General features: G+C 42.1%; 1 long non-coding RNA gene across 1 annotated transcript; it reads left to right on the forward strand.

The window, feature by feature from the left end:
- Window positions 1-2,255: 2,255 nt before the first annotated feature.
- On the forward strand, window positions 2,256-3,711 carry LOC129524196 (uncharacterized). Its single transcript, XR_008667914.2, has 2 exons — window positions 2,256-3,280; window positions 3,519-3,711. It is a non-coding gene; the product is annotated as an uncharacterized lncRNA (long non-coding RNA).
- Window positions 3,712-16,290: the final 12,579 nt, after the last annotated feature.

A 16,290-nucleotide genomic window follows, 5' to 3' on the forward strand; every position in this document is an offset into this window, starting at 1 on the left:
TTGGATGCACTGAAAGAAAGTTTATACATGGACAGGCATGGTGGCTCACACCTGTAATCCCAGCACTTTGAGAGGCTGAGGCGGGCACATCACCTGAGATCAGGAGTTCAAGACCAGTCTGGGTGACATGGTGAAACCCCATCTCTACCAAAAATACAAAAATTATCCAGGTGTGGTGGTGCACACCTATAGTCCCAGCTACTCAGGAGACTGAGGTGGGAGAATCACTTGAACCTGGGAGGCGGAGGTTGCAGTGAGCCAAAATCGTGCCACTACACTCCAGCCTGGGTGATTAAAGAAAAAAAAAAAAAGTTTATATAACTTGGACTAAATTAGCAATAAGAATATAGAAAATGAAGCAAATGAAAAAGGAAGACAATCATGAACTCCAGGGAAAATAAAAGGTTGTGCAGAAAAGGAAAAATAATCACAGTATACTACATGGCTCAGCTGTGACTAGTGTTACAATAGTCATAGTAATATAAATATTTGATATTGATCTCATCAAAATTATAGTATTGAAAGGATTAAGGGACAAAATAGTGTATGTGTAGTGGTGGAGAAGGGGGTGGAAGAGAGCCAAAGCTTTATTGTCCATAGAGGGAAGACCATAAATAAAAGCTATAGTTGAAAAATGAATATAAGCATATTATTTAGAGAGAAAGAGGTGAACACCAAAAAAACTAGCTGAAAGAGTTGAAAAAGGAGGTGGGAGGATCACTTGAGCCCAGGAGCTCTAGGCTGCCTGGAGCTATGATCACGCCTGTGAATAGCGACTGCACTCCAGCCTGGGCAACACAGCAAAACTCCATCTCAATCAATCAATCAATGAGCTGAAAAAGGTTGCCTCTGAAGAAAGGGAAATGTGAGGCAAGGAGTAGGGGACTGCTGTTTTTCATAATAAGTCTTATAGACCAATTTAACTCTTTAATTTATGTGTATGTGTGATTTCATATAAAGATAAAGCTAAAATAAATAAGATCAGAACTTAATGAAACAAAAAACAAACAATAGGAAGGATAATGGTCATGCCTGTAATCCCAGTACTTTGGGAGGCTGAGGTGGGCAGATCACCTGAGGTCAAGAGTTCGAGAACAGCCTGGCCAACATGGTGAAACCTCGCCTCTACTAAAAATACAAAAATTAGCTGGGCATGATGGCACATGCCTGTAGTCCCAGCTACTCAGGAGGCTGAGGCAGGAGAATCGCTTGAACCCGGGGGTCAGAAGTTGCAATGAGCCGAGATAGCACCATTGCACTCCAGCCTGGGCAACAGAGCAAGACTCCATCTCAAAAAAAAAAAAAAAAAAAAGGAAAGGATGCATTAGCAAACTATATCAGGAATAAAAAATTACTGTTTCCACTTACACAGAAGATTTGAAAATTTTGTGAAAAGCTTTACGTATTAAATACTTCAGATAAAATGGATAATTTTCTAGGCATAAATAGCTAAAATGATGCAAAAATAAATGGAAAGCCTAACTAAACCAATTACCATAAAAATTTTTGAACTAGTAATCAAAAGTCTCTTGCCCTATGCTGGGTGCAGTGGCTCAAACCTGTAATCCCAGCACTCTGGGAGGCCAAGGCAGGTGGATCACCTGAGGTCAGGAATTCCAGACCAGCCTGGCCAACATGGTGAAACCCTGTCTCTACTAAAAATACAAAAATTAGCTGGGCATGGTGGCGGGCACCTGTAATCCTAGCTATGCAGGAGGCTGAGACAGGAGAATCACTTGAACCCGGGAGGCAGAGGTTGCAGTGAGCCAAGATCATGCCACTGTACTCCAGTCAGAGCAAGACTCCTGCTCAAAAAAAAAAAAAGTCTCTTTCCCTAAATGATATCTGTCCCAGATGGTTTTAGAAACTCATTTTCTTAAACCACTAAGGCACAAATAAACTCTTTGTTTGTTTGTTTGTTTGTTTGTTTTGAGATGGAGTCTCCTTCTGTTGCCCAGGCTGGAGTGCAGAGGTGCAATCTTGGCTCACTGCAACCTGCACCTCCCGAATTCAAGCCATTCTCCTTTCTCAGCCTCCTGAGTAGCTGGGATTACAGGCACACACCACCATGCCCAGCTAATTTTTGTATTTTTAGTACAGACGGGGTTTCATCATATTGGTCAGACTGGTCTCAAACTCCTGATCTCAGGTGATCCACCTGCCTTGGCTTCCCAAAGTGCTGGGATTACAGATGTGAGCCACCGCACCCGGCCACAAATAAACTCTTAAAAACTTGTGGCTGGGTGCAATGGCTCACGCCTGTAATCCCAGCACTTTGGGAGGCCGAGGCGGGGGGATCACGAGGTCAGGAGATCAAGACCAAGGTGAAACCCCGTCTGTATAAAAATACAAAAAAATTAGCTGGGCGTGGTGGTGGGCGCCTGTAGTCCTAGCTACTCGGGAGGCTGAGGCAAGAGAATGGTGTGAACCCAGGAGGCGGAGCTTACAATGAGCCGAGATTGCGCCACTGCACTCCAGCCTGGGCGACAGAGCGAGACTCCATCTCAAAAAAAAAAAAAAAAAAAAAAAAAAGTTTTCTGTTCCTGTGCCATTTGTTCTCCTAAATTCTTCTTCTGCTGAGATTTTCTGTGGAGCACAGAATAGCCCAGTTACGGCCTGCATCTTCCAACCTTCCTTGCAACTGAGGAGTGTCTGACTAAATGCTCACCTTTGATGATGAGCAAATAATGGTGCCATTTCTCCATTACTTGCTATGGAGAAATGGCGATTCCTAGGGTTCCTGTAAAAAAGTGTCACAAACTGGGGGATTAACAACAGAAATGTACTCCCTCACAGTTCTGGAGGCTGTAAGTCCAAGATCAAGTTGTCAGTAGGGTTGGTTCCTTCTGATGATTGTGAGGGGAAGTCTGTTCCACCCTGTGTCCTAGCTTCAGGTGGTGCGCTGGCAATCTGTGGCATTCCTTGGTGTCTCTGCCTTCATGTTCACATGGAGTTCTCCCTCAGGTGTGTCCAAATCCCCCCACCCCTCTTTTTTCTTTTTTTAATTTGAGATGGGGTCTCACTCTGTCACCCAGGCTGGAGTGCAGTAGTACCATCATGGTTCACTGCAGCCTCAACCTCCCAGGCTAAAGGGATTCTCCCACCTCAGCCTCCCAAGTAGCTGGGACCTACAGGCATGTGCCACCACACCCAGCTAATTTTTTTTTTTAATTTTTATTGTTAGTAAAGATGGGATCTTGTTCTGTTGCCCAGGCTGGTCTCCAACTTCTGGCTGCAAGTGATCCTCCCTCCTTGGCCTGGCAAAGTGCTGGGATTACAGGTATGAGCCACTGTGCCTGGCCCAAATTGCCTCTTTTTATAAGGACACCAGTCACATTGGATTAGAGGCCCACCCTACTCCAATATCACTTTAACTAATTATATCTGTAATGACCCTATTTTCAAATAAGGTCACATCCTGAGTTACTGGGAGTTAAAACTTGAACATATGAATCAAGGGGACAACATTTGTTTCAAAGGAAATTGCTCACCCTCCTCTTTCCTATCCCTTTCCTAAGGGCCGCACACATACAGAGCTGAACTTGTATCACCGTGTAGATGAAGACAAACACCTTTAGGAGATGGCAGAGAAACAAAATGGGAAACCCTCAGGTCTCCAAATGACTACAACAAGCAGAATTGCCCCATCAGCCTGCACCATTCATTTCTAGACTATGAGCAAGAAGTACACTTCCATCTTATTTAAACAACCATATTTGGGGTTTTTGTTGTTGTTATTGTTGTTGTTATAGGAGCTTAGCTTTTACTCTAAGAAATACAGCTACTCAACTCACTTCATTAGGATCTTAACTATAATATCAAAACCTCATAAGCACAGAATAAAAAATACAGTAGAGCAATATCATTTATGATCATAGATGCAGAGCTTCCAAATGAAATACTAGCATATTCAAGGAAAGATATATATACCATGACCTAGTTGTGTTTAATTTCTGGAATTCAAAAATGGAATGTTTGACATAAGAAAATCTATTAGGCCGGGCGCGGTGGCTCACGCCTGTAATCCCAGCACTTTGGGAGGCCGAGGCGGGCAGATCACGAGGTCAGGAGATCGAGATCATCCTGGCTAATACGGTGAAACCCCGTTTCTACTAAAAAATACAAAAAAAAAATATTAGCCGGGAGTGGTGGCGGGCGCCTGTAGTCCCAGCTACTCGGGAGGCTGAGTCAGGAGAATGGCGTGAACCCGGGAGGCAGAGCTTACAGTGAGCTGAGATCGTGCCACTGCACTCCAGCCTGGGTGACAGAGCGAGACTCTGTCTCAAAAAAAAAGAAAAAAGAAAACAGTTTGGCAGTTCCTCAAAAAGTTAAACATAGGATGTTTGAAAATTTAAACGTACATATGACCTAGCAATTCAACCCCAGGTATACAACCAAGAGAATTGAAAACAGGTGTTCAAACAAAAACTTGTACAGGATTGCTCATAGCAGCATTATTTATAATAGCCAAAAGGAAGAAACTACTCGAATGTCCATCAGCTGATGAATGGATAAACAAAATATGGTGTATTTCTACAATGGACTATTATTCAATCATAAAAAATGAAATGCTGATAAATGCCAAAATGGACGAACCTTTAAAACATGCTAAGTGGCTGGGTGGGGTGGCTCATGTCTGTAATCCCGGCATGTTAAGAGGCAGAGGTGGGCGGGTCACTTGAGCCTGGAAGGTCGAGGCTGCAGAGAGCTGAGATCGCACCACTGCACTCTAGCCTGGGTGACAGAGCAGACCCTGTCTCAGAAAGAAAAGAAAAAACAGAAAAGAGAAAGAAGACAGGAGAGGAGAGAAGGGGAGGGGAGGGGAGGGGAATGGAGAGGGGGAGGGGAGGGGAGGGGAAGAGGGAGGGAAGGGGAGGGGAGGGGAACATCCTGGCCGGGCGCAGTGGCTCACGCCTGTAATCCTAGCACTTTGGGAGGCCAAGGTGGGCGGATTGCCTGAGCTCAGGAGTTCGAGACCAGCCTGGGCAACACGGTGAAACCCCGTCTCTACTAAAATACAAAAAAAATTAGTTGGGCGTGGCGATGTATACCTGTAGTCCCAGCTACTCAGGAGGCTGAGGCAGAAGAATTGCTTGAACCCAGGAGGTTGAGGTTGCAGTGACGCGAGATTGCACCACTGCACTCCAGCCTGGGTGACAGAGTGAGACTCTCTCCCCCTACAAAAAAAAAAAAAAAAGAAAAGAAAAGAACATGCTAAGTGAAAGAAGCCAGAGAAAAAAAGGCAACACATTGTATTATTCCATTTAATGAAATATCCAGGATAAACAAATCCATAGAAATGAAGAGCAGCTGAGGGGTTGCTGGGGCTAGGGATGGGGGGGAAATCAGGAATGACTGCTTCATGGGTACAGAGTTTTCAGGTGATGAAATCTTCTAGAATTAGATAATAGTGGTGGTTGCACAACATTATGAAAATACCAAAAACCACTGAACTGTACACTTTAAAATTGTTAAAATGGTGAATTTTATATTATGTGACAATTTTGTAAAAGAATTCTATATCCAATGAAAATATTCTTCAAGAATGAGAGGGAAATAAAGGCGTTCTCAAGTGAAAAATCAAGAGAATTTGTCATTAGTAGACCTGTTGTAAAATAAATACTAAAGAAAGTTCTTCAAACGGAAGAAAGAGGATGCCTGAAAGAAATTTAGAACATCAAGAATGAAGACAGAGAAACAAAAATGGTAAAAATCTGGTTAAATATAATAGACTATTTTTATCTTAAATTCTTTATAATATGTGTATGTTAGGGCTCAGAAAACAACATCTCAAAAGTATGGCGCTTTGGTATGCTGAACACTTTGAACTAAAATAGAAAGGACTTAGAAGCTACCTCAGAATAAGGCCTTTCTGGCCTCATCTGTTTCTATCTGCCTAGAGACTTCTAGAGACTTCTGGAGTCTCTATCCCCCTAGAGACTTCCCCTAGAATTTCCTTATCTGACTAAGGAAACTTCTTTCCAAAAGAAATGCAATTGTCTTAAGATCCCCTTCCTAGGAATCTCAGCAAATAATCAGAAAAGATTAACCACCAAAGAATGGAGACTAAAGTCAGATGACTCTTCATCTAGTCCTCTGAGGCAGTGCCAAGAGATAACCTGGGAGGCTTTATCTACCAGGTTAAGTTTCACCCCTCACCTTCCGGTAACTTGCTGGCGTCGTTTAGTTTCCTAGGAGAATCATTTACAAGATAATGTCTGAGCCTCCTGGGCCCATTCATTTCCCCTAAAAATCATTAACAACCCCTGCATTTTCCCCATCTCCCTCTTCCCTATGAAGCAGATATAAAAGCCTCAATCATCTGGCCCTTCTTTGGGTCTCATATTTAATATTGTACCCATGTTTTTGTATGTTAATAAATTTATATGCCTTTTTCTCCTATTAATCTGTGTATTGTCAGTCATTTTAGCAAATCTTTTTTTTTTTTTTTGAGATGGAGTCTCGCTCTGTCACCCAGGCTGGAATGCAGTTGGGCAATCCTGGCTCACTGCAACCTCTGCCTCCCAGCTTCAAGCAATCCTCCTGTCTCAGCCTCCCGAGTAGCTGGGATTACAGGTGCATGCCACCACACTCAGCTAATTTTTTATATTTTAGTAGAGACAGGGTTTCCGCGTGTTGCTCAGGCTGGTCTCGAACTCCTGAGCTCAGGCAATCCACCCACCTCAGCCTCCCAAAGTGCTAGGATTTCAGGCGTGAGCCACCGCGCACAGCCTTTAGCAAATCTTTAGAGAGAACAAAAGGGAAGCTTTCCCTCTGCCCCTACGTATGACAATTGAAAGAAAAATTACATCATGAGACCTTAAAAGCACAGGCAACCAAAGCAAAAATGGACAAGTGGGATCACATCAAGCTAAAGTTTCTGCACAGCAAAGGAAACAGTGAAGAGAAAAGGAAACTAAGTGAAGAAACAACCCACAGAATGAGAGAAAATATTTGCAAACTACCCATCTGAAAAAGAATTAATAACCAGACTATATAAGGAGCTCAAACAACTCCACTGGAGAAAAACAATCCAATTTTAGAATGAGCTAAAGATATGAATAGACACTTCTCAAATGTATGACCAACAGGCATAAGAAAAAATGCTCAACATCACTAATCATCAGAGAAATGCAAATCAAAACTACAGTAAGATATCATCTCACCCCAGTTAAAACGGCTTTTATCCAAAAGACAGGCAATAATGAATGCTGGCAAGGACATGGAGAAAGGGGAACCCTCCTACACTGTGGGTAGAAATATAAACTAGTACAGCCACCCTGGAGAATAGTATGGAGGCTCCTCAAAAAACTGAAAGTAGAACTACCATATGATTCAGCAATCTTATTGCTGAGCATCTATCCAAAAGACATGAAGTCAGTATATTGAAGAGATATCTGTATTCTCATGGTTATTGCAGCACTACTCACAATAGCCAAGATATGGAAGCAAATTAAATGTCCATCAACAGATAAATAGATAAAGAAAATGTGGGCTGGGCATGGTGGCTCATGCCTGTAATCCCAGCACTTTGGGAGGTTAAGGAGGGAGGATCACTTGATGTCAGGAGTTTGAGACCAGCCTGGCCAATATGGTGAAACCCCATCTCTACTAAAAATACAAAAATTAGCTGGGTGTGGTGACACATGCCTGTAATCCCAGCTACTCAGGAGGCTAAGGCAAGAGAATCGCTTGAACCTGGGAGGTAGAGGTTGCAGTAAACCAACATCATGCCACAGCACTCCAACCTGGGCAACAGAGAAAGAAAATGTGGCACAAATATACAATTGAATATTATTCAGCAATAAAAAATGAAATCTTAGGCCAGGCGTGGTGGCCCATGCCTGCAATCCCAGCACTTTGGGAGGCCGAGGTGGATGGATCACGAGGTCAGGAGTTCAAGACCAGCCTGGCCAAGATGGTGAAACCCCATCTCTACTAAAAATACAAAAATTAGCCAGGCGTGGCAGCAGTTTCCTGTAATCCCAGCTACTCAGGAGGCTGAGGCAGGAGAATCACGTGATCCAGGAGGCGGAGGTAGCAGAGAGCAGAGATTGCGCCACTGCACTACAGCCTGGGAGACAGAGCAAGACTCTTTCTCCAAAAAAAAAGAAATCTTGTCATTTTCAACAATGTGGATGAAACTGGAAGACAACATGTTAAGTGAAATAAGCCAGGCACAGAAAGACAAATACCACATGTTCTCATATATAAGAAGTTAAAAAAAAAAAAAAAAAAACCTGAGTGAATGGAGATAGAGGACGAAAGGATAATGGGAAGTGGGAGATAAAGCAGAGATGGTTAATGGGTGCAAAAATACAGTTGAGAGAATGAATAAGATCAAGTATTTGGTAGCACAATAGGGCAATAGGGTGACTCTAGTTAACAATTTATTGTCTATTCTTAAATAACTAAAAGAGTGAAATTGCAAAGTTTCTAACGAAAAGAATGAAAAAGTCCTGAGAGGATGGATACCCCATTTACCCTGATTTGATCATTATACATTGTATGCCTGTATGAAAACGTTACATGTAGGCTGGGCACAGTGGCTCATGCCTGTAATCCCAGCACCTTAGGAGGCCAAGGCAGGGGGATCACCTGAGGCCAGGGGTTCAAGACCAGCCTGGACAACATAGTGACACAGTGTCTCTACAAAAAATGTTAAAAATTAGCCAGCCTGGTATGATAGCATGAGCCTATTGTCCCAGGTACTTGGAAGGCTGAGGTAGGAGGATCAATGAAGCCCAGAAGTTTAAGGCTGCAGTGAGTTGTGATCGTGCCACTGCACTTCAGCCTGGGCAACAGAGCAAGACCCTATCTCTACAAAAAAAGTACTCCATAAATATATACAACTACTATGTACCTGTAATAATTAAAAATAAAATTTAAAAAATTATATCATGGCCAGGCGCGGTGGCTCACACCTATATTCCCAGCACTTTGGGAGGCTGAGAATCACTTGAGCCTAGGAGTTTGAGACAAGCCCGGGCAACATGGAGAGACCGTCTCTACAAAAATAAAATTGTTTTAGTTAGCTGGGTTTGGTGGTGCATACCTGTTGATCCCAGCTACTTGGGAGGCTGAGGTGGGAGGATCACTTTAGCCTCAAAGGTAGAGGCTGCAGTGAGTCATGACTGCACCACTGCACTCCAGCCTGGATGACAGAGCAAGAGCCTGTCTCAAAAAAAAAAAAATTATCTCATGGTTTAAAGAGTTTTTGACGTATGTAAATATAATATAGTTAACAACTACAAGCAGAAAGGGGGAGGGTAAAGAAACCCATGTGGTGGTAAGGTTCCTACCTTCCACATGGAGTGGTAAAATATGAATTCTAAGTAGACTATGAAATATTAGGTATATATATCATAATATTATAGAACAACCTATTTAAAAAAAAATTTTTTTTGAGACAGAGTCTCACTCTGTTGCCCAGGCTGTAGTGCAGTGGCATGATCTCAGCTCACCGAAACCTCCGCCTCCTGGGTTCAAGAGATTCTCGTGCCTCAGCCTCCTGAGTAGCTGGGACTACAGGCGCGTGCTACCAGGACTGGCTAATTTTTGTATTTTTTAGTAGAGACAGGGTTTTGCTATGTTGGCCAGGCTGGTCTCAAACTCCTGGCCTCAAGCGATCCACCCGCCTTGGCCTCCCAAAATGCTGGGATTACAGGTGTGAGCCACCACACCCAGCCAAAAAAAAAGTTAAACTATACAATGGAAGATGTGGTTAAAACTCAACTGATAGCCAGGTGTGGTGGCTCATACCTGTAATCCCAGGACTTTGGTAGGCCAAGGCGGTTGGGTAGTTTGAGCCCAGGAATTCCAGACCAGCCTGGGCAACATGGTGAAACCCCATCTCTAATACTATTGGCCGGGCGCGGTGGTTTACGCCTGTAATCCCAGCACTTTGGGAGTCCGAGGCAGGCGGATCACGAGGTCAGGAGATTGAGACCATCCTAGCTAAAATGGTGAAACCCCGTCTCTAATAAAAATACAAAAAATTGGCCGGGCGTGGTGGCGGGCGCCTGTAGTCCCAGCTACTTGTGAGGCTGAGGCAGGAGAATGGCATGAACCCGGGAGGCGGAGCTTGCAGTGAGCTGAGATCATGCCACTGCACTCCAGCCTGGGCAACAGAGAAAGATTCTGTCTCAAAACAAAACAAAACAAAACAAAACAAACAACAACTAAACATTAGCCAAGTGTAGTGGTGTGGGCCTGTAGTCCCAGCTGCTCAGTAGGCTGAGGTGGGTGAATCACCTTAGCCTGGGAAGTGGAGGCTGTGGTGAGCTTTGATCATGCTACTGCACTCCAGCCTGGGCAATGGGAGTAAGACCTTGTCTCAAAGGAGAAAAAAAAAAAAGATAAATTAAAATGAAATACAAAAAAAAAAAAAATCAAATAATCCAAAAGAAGGCAAGAAAGAGGAAACAGGAATTTTAAAAACAGAACAAACAGAAACCAAATACTAAAAAGGGAGACCTAATTTCAAACATATTGATATTTACATGAAATAAAGTGATCCAAAAGAGATTATCAGATTGGATTTTTTTTTTTTTTTTGAGACAGAGTTTTGCTCTTGTTACCCAGGCTGGAGTGCAATGACGCAATCTCTGCTCACCACAACTTCCGCCTTCCAGGTTCAAGTGATTCTCCTGCCTCAGCCTCCTGAGTAGCTGGGATTACAGGATGCACCACCACACCCAGCTAATTCTTGTATTTTTAGTAGAGACGGGGTTTCTCCACATTGGTCAGGCTGGTCTCGAACTCCCGACCTCAAGTGATCCGCCCACCTTGGCCTCCCAAAGTGCTGGGATTACAGGTACGAGCCACTGCACCTGGCCCAGAGTGGATTTTAAAGCAAACAAAAACAGACCCAACTATTTACCATCTACAATTTTATAATACAAGTAGATTAAAAATAAAACAATGGGAAAAGATATACCATGCAAGCACTAATCAAAAGAAAGTCGAAGCGCCTATATTAATATTAGACAAAAGAGACTTCAGAGCAAAGATAATTTCCAGAGATAAAGAGAGGCAATATGTAATAATAAAAGAGTCAGCCCAGTGGGGCCCAGTGGCTCACACCTGTAATCCCAGCACTTTGGGAGGCCAAGATGGGTGGATCACTTGAGGTCAGGAGTTCGAGACCAGTCTGGCCAACATGGTGAAACCCTGTCTCTACTAAAAATACAAAAATTAGCAGGGCGAGGTGGTGCGTGCGGGTAATCCTAGCTACTCGGGAGGCTGAGGCAGAAGAATTGCTTGAACCCAGGAAGCAGAGGTTGCAGTGAGCTGAGATAGCACCACTGCACTCCAGCCTGGGCAACAGAGTGGGACTCTGTCTCAAATAAATAAATAAATAAAAATAAAAAATAAAAGAGTCAGCCAGGTGTGGTGGCTCACACCTGTAATCCCAGCACTTTGGGAGGCCTATGCAGGTGGGTGACCTGAGGTCAGGAGTTTGAGACCAGCCTGGCCAACATGGCGAAACCCCGTGTCTACTAAAAATACAAAAATTAGCCAGGTGTGGTGGCAGGCACCTGTAATCCCAGCTACTCGGGAGGCTGAGGCAGGAGAATTGCTTGAACCCAGGGGGCAGAGGTTGCAGTGAGCTGAGATCGTGCCACTGAACTCCAGCGTGGGTGACAGAGTGAGACTCTGTCTCCAAAAAAAACAAAGTCCATTCCCCAAGAAGACATAACAATTTTAGATGTGTATGCACCTAACAAAAGAGCTTCAAAATACACACAGCAAAAGCTGTTAGAATTGAAAGAACTGGACAAGTCCACAATTATAGTTAGAGATTTCAACACTCCTTTCTTAGTAACAGATAGGACAAGCCAACATAAAATCAGCAAATATAAAGAGTTGAACGATTTCATCTACCAATTGGATTCAACTGACATTTACAGAACACTACGCCCACCCAACAAGAACAGAATATACATTCTTCCGAAATGCACATGGTACATTCACTATGATAGATTATATCCAAGGTCATAAAACAAACCTTACTAAGTGCAATAGCCTTGAAATCATACAAAGTGTGTTCTCAGATCATAATAAAATTAAATTAGCAATCAATAACGAAAAGATAACTGAAAAATCCCAAACACTTGGAAATTAAACAACATAATAATCTATATGTCAAAAAATTTCAAGGGGAATTAGAAAATACTTTGAAGTGAATGAAAAATACAATATAAAATTTGTGGGATGCAGCTAAGGCAGTGCATAGAGGAAAATACATATTATTAAATGCTTATCTTAAAAGAAAAAATCTTAAATCAATATTATAAGTTTCCACATTGAGAAGCTAGAAAAACAAAACCAATATAAACTCAAAACAATCGGAAGGAAAGAATAAAAATAAGAGTGAAACCAATAAAATTAAAAACAAAAACAATGAAGAACATCAATAAAACCACAGCTACTTCTTTGAAAACATCCATAAAATTGATAATCCTCTAGCTAGATTAACCAAAAAAGTGGGGAAAGGGAAACATATTACCTGTATCTAGAACAAAAGAGAAGATATCACTACAGACACCACAGACATTTAAAGAATAATAACAGAATACTACAAACACTCTACACAGATACAAATTTGATGACTTACATAAAATGAACCAATTTCTTGAAAGCGATAAAGCCAAAAAATTGAATTCATTTTAATGAATGGTTAAAATATTCTGATCATTTCTTGGGGTAATAGAATTGTTCTGCATCCTACTTGCTACAGTGGTGACATGAATCTAGATGTCTAAAACTCAGAGCTAGGTTGGGCAAGGTGGTTCACACCTGTAATCCCAGCACTTTGGGAGGCTGAAGCAGGTGGACTGCCTGAAGTCAGGAGCTCAAGACCAGCCTGGCCAACATGGTGAAACATTTTCTCTCCTAAAAATACAAAAAGTAGCCGGACTTGGGGTCATGCGCCTGTAATCCCAGCTAATCAGGAGTCTGAGGCAGGAGGATCCCTTGAACCCGGGAGGCAGAAGTTGCGGTGAGACGAGATTGTGCACTCCAGCCTGGGCGACAAGAGCGAAACTCCATCTCAAAAACAAAACGAAACAAAACGAAACAAAACAAAACAAAACTCAGAGCTATACATATCCCCTCTTTTAAAAAGTCAATTTTACTGTTGATTTTTAAAATTTATAAAATCAATTAAGAAAAGGCCAAATCAATCAAGTGGACGCAAGTAAATAGGACATTTTCAGAAGAAACAAACAAAAATTGTAACAATATTCAACTGTCCTAGTAACCAGGAAATGCAATTAAAATAACAATAAGAAATTATTTCAGACACAAACATTAACAACACCAAGTCTTGGGAAGATGTAGATTAACAAGACTTTCACATGCTGCTGGTAGAAGTACAACTGGTCAACCACTTTGGAGTGGAATTTAATGAGATGAAGCTGAAAATGGGCCTGCCCTTCACCCCAGCAATGCCCCTTCTAAAACTTCTCTTAGGAGGCCAGGCATCGTGGCTCATACTTGTCATCCCAGAGCTTTGGGAGGCCAAGGCAGGAGGATACGTTGAGACCAGCCTGGGCAACACAGTAAGACCCCATCTCTACAAAAAATATTAATAACAAAAATAGGCAGAAGTGGTGGTGTGTGCCTGTAGTCCCACCTACTTGGGAGCTTGAGGTAGGTGGATCGCTTGAGCCCAAAAGTTTGAGGCTGCAGTGAGCTACGATCATGACACTGTACCCAAGCCTGGGCAACAGAGCAAGACCCTGTCTCAAAAAAAAAAAAAAGAAATTCTCCTAAAAGCACAAAAAAGGATGTGCTCAAGAAAGTTCATTGCAGCATTGTCTGTAATAGCAAAATATTTTCAAAAACTAGGGAATTCAAACATCGTATATTATTCATACAATGGAATACTATATAGTAGTATTTTAAAGATATATAATATAATATTTTATGACACGATATGATATTTTATTTTATTTATTTTTGAGACAACCTCACTCTGTCACCCAGGCTGGAGTGCAGTGGTGCGATCTCAGCTCATTACAACCTCCGCCTCCCAGGTTCAAAAGATTCTCAGCCACCTGAGTAGCTGGGATTACAGGCACCTGCCACCACACCCAGCTAAGTTTTGTATTTTTAGTAGAGACAGGGTTTCCTCATGTTGGCCAGGCTGGTCTCTAACTCCTGGCTTCAAGTGATCCACCTGCCTCAGACTCCCAAAATGCTGGGATTACAGGCGCCAGCTGCTGCACCCAGCCTGACATGGTATTTCAAATAAATGAACTTAAAATTATGTGGAATTAACAAAGATAAAATCTCAAAAATATAATGTTAAATGTAAAAGCAACCTGTAAAAATGACACTAGTTATACAAATTTGAAAACATGTAAAACACTGTTACATATTGTTAGACATCTACTAATGCTTTAATAATATAAATACATGCCTGGAAAAGAGAAACCCGAATTCAGTCGTTGTCTCAGGGTGCAGTACACAAGGGGATTTCCATCGTATCTGTAACTTCTTTTCTTTTTAAGAAAAATGAAGTAAGCAAGGCAAAATACTGGAATTTAGTAGAGATGAATGGTGGATTCATGGACCTTCATGATGTTATTCTTTGCATTTTTCTTGGTATTTTTAACATTTCATAGTCAAAATAATCATTGCCTCTGTATACAAAAATATATCATAGTGGTTAAGAGCACTAACCATGAGCTCTGGAGCTGGAAAGCCTGAGTTTTTCTCCCATTTCTACTGCTCATTATCTGTGGGCTTTAGCAAATCACCTAACTTCTCTGAGCCTGTTTGCTTTTCTGTAAAATAAAGATAGCAACAGCACTTTCCTTATATTTTTATGAAGATTATATGAGTTAAAATGCAAGATGCTTAGTATTATATAATGCTGGGCACATAGCAAATACAAGTTTTAGGAATTTTTCTTAATTTTTTTCTTTTCTTTTATTTTTTTCTTATTTATTTATTTATTTATTTATTTTTTGAGATATGGTCTCCCTCTGTCACCCAGGCTGGAGTGGAGTGGCACAATCATAGCTCATTGCAGCCTGGACCTCCTGGGCTCAAGCAATCCTCCCACCTCAGCCTCTGAGTAGCTGGGACTACAGAAGCCTGCCACCACACCCAGCTAATTTTTTAATTTTTTGTAGAAAGGAGTCTCACTATGTTGCCCAGGTTGGTCTGGAACTTATGGCCTCAAACAATCCTCCCACCTCAGCCTCCCACAGTGCTGGGATTGCAGGCATGAACTACTTACTGCACCGAAACTCTGCTGTCCACTCTGTGGTGGCTTCCCCAACACTGTCCCCATGTCTGATTGGGCACCCCATCCTGAGTTTTTACCTTGCTTAGTGGGTAGCTTTCTTTCTTTCCTTTTTTTTTTTTTTTTTTTTTTTTTTTGATACGGAGTCTCACTCTGTCATCCAGGCTGGAGTGCAGTGCTGTGATCTCAGCTCACTACAACCTCCGTCTCCCGGGTTAAGCGATTCTCCTACCTCAGCCTCCCAAGTAGCTTGGGATTACAGGCACCCGCCACACCCAGCTAATTTTTTTGTATTTTTAGTAGAAATGGGGTTTCACCATGTTTGTCAGGCTGGTCTCAAACTCCTGACCTCAGGTAATCCACCCCCCCTCAGCCTCCCAAAGTGCTGGGATTACAGGTGCGAGCTGCTGCACCTGGTCCTTGACTATACTATTTTCTTATTTACCTTTGTATTCCAAATGTCTGGCAATGGTAGGAATATGAGTCATTACTAACAAACAAACAAATGAACAGGTGAATATCCCTTCTTTCCCCCAATAAACCTACCTGTGTTCTTTCTCTCCTTCCTCCTTCCTCTTCCCAAGGGCCCAGTACTCTAATAGACTGGCTTAAGTACCTCTAGTCATGGAAGATATACTTAGCAACACTCTTCTTGTATAATAAAAGAAACCCTTCTGTAGAAGTCACTCTTGAAACAAAAGAAAGAGTCGCTAAGGGTGGAATCTTAGATCCTAAGGCACAACCCCCACTCCGCAGCTATTATCTCTCTCTGCTTAGTGCAGGACCATCTCAACAAATGAGAAACACTGGAAGATAATGTGGGAACAGAGTTCTCAGGGAAAACGCTGCGAGTGTTCTCTTGAAAAGTTGTATGTGAGACACATTTTTAAAAACACAAATCATATTCTGAATGAATAAAAGAATGTTTTTAATTTACTGGAGAAACTGGCTTGTTAAATCCTATTGTGAATTCTTTCTTAAAACCGAAGTAAGGAATTCTTTTGTTAAGTAAATATTCAAGCCCTTCCCTG

This window comes from Gorilla gorilla, chromosome 7 (assembly GCF_029281585.2).
Source record: "Gorilla gorilla gorilla isolate KB3781 chromosome 7, NHGRI_mGorGor1-v2.1_pri, whole genome shotgun sequence".
Lineage (NCBI taxonomy): Eukaryota > Metazoa > Chordata > Mammalia > Primates > Hominidae > Gorilla > Gorilla gorilla.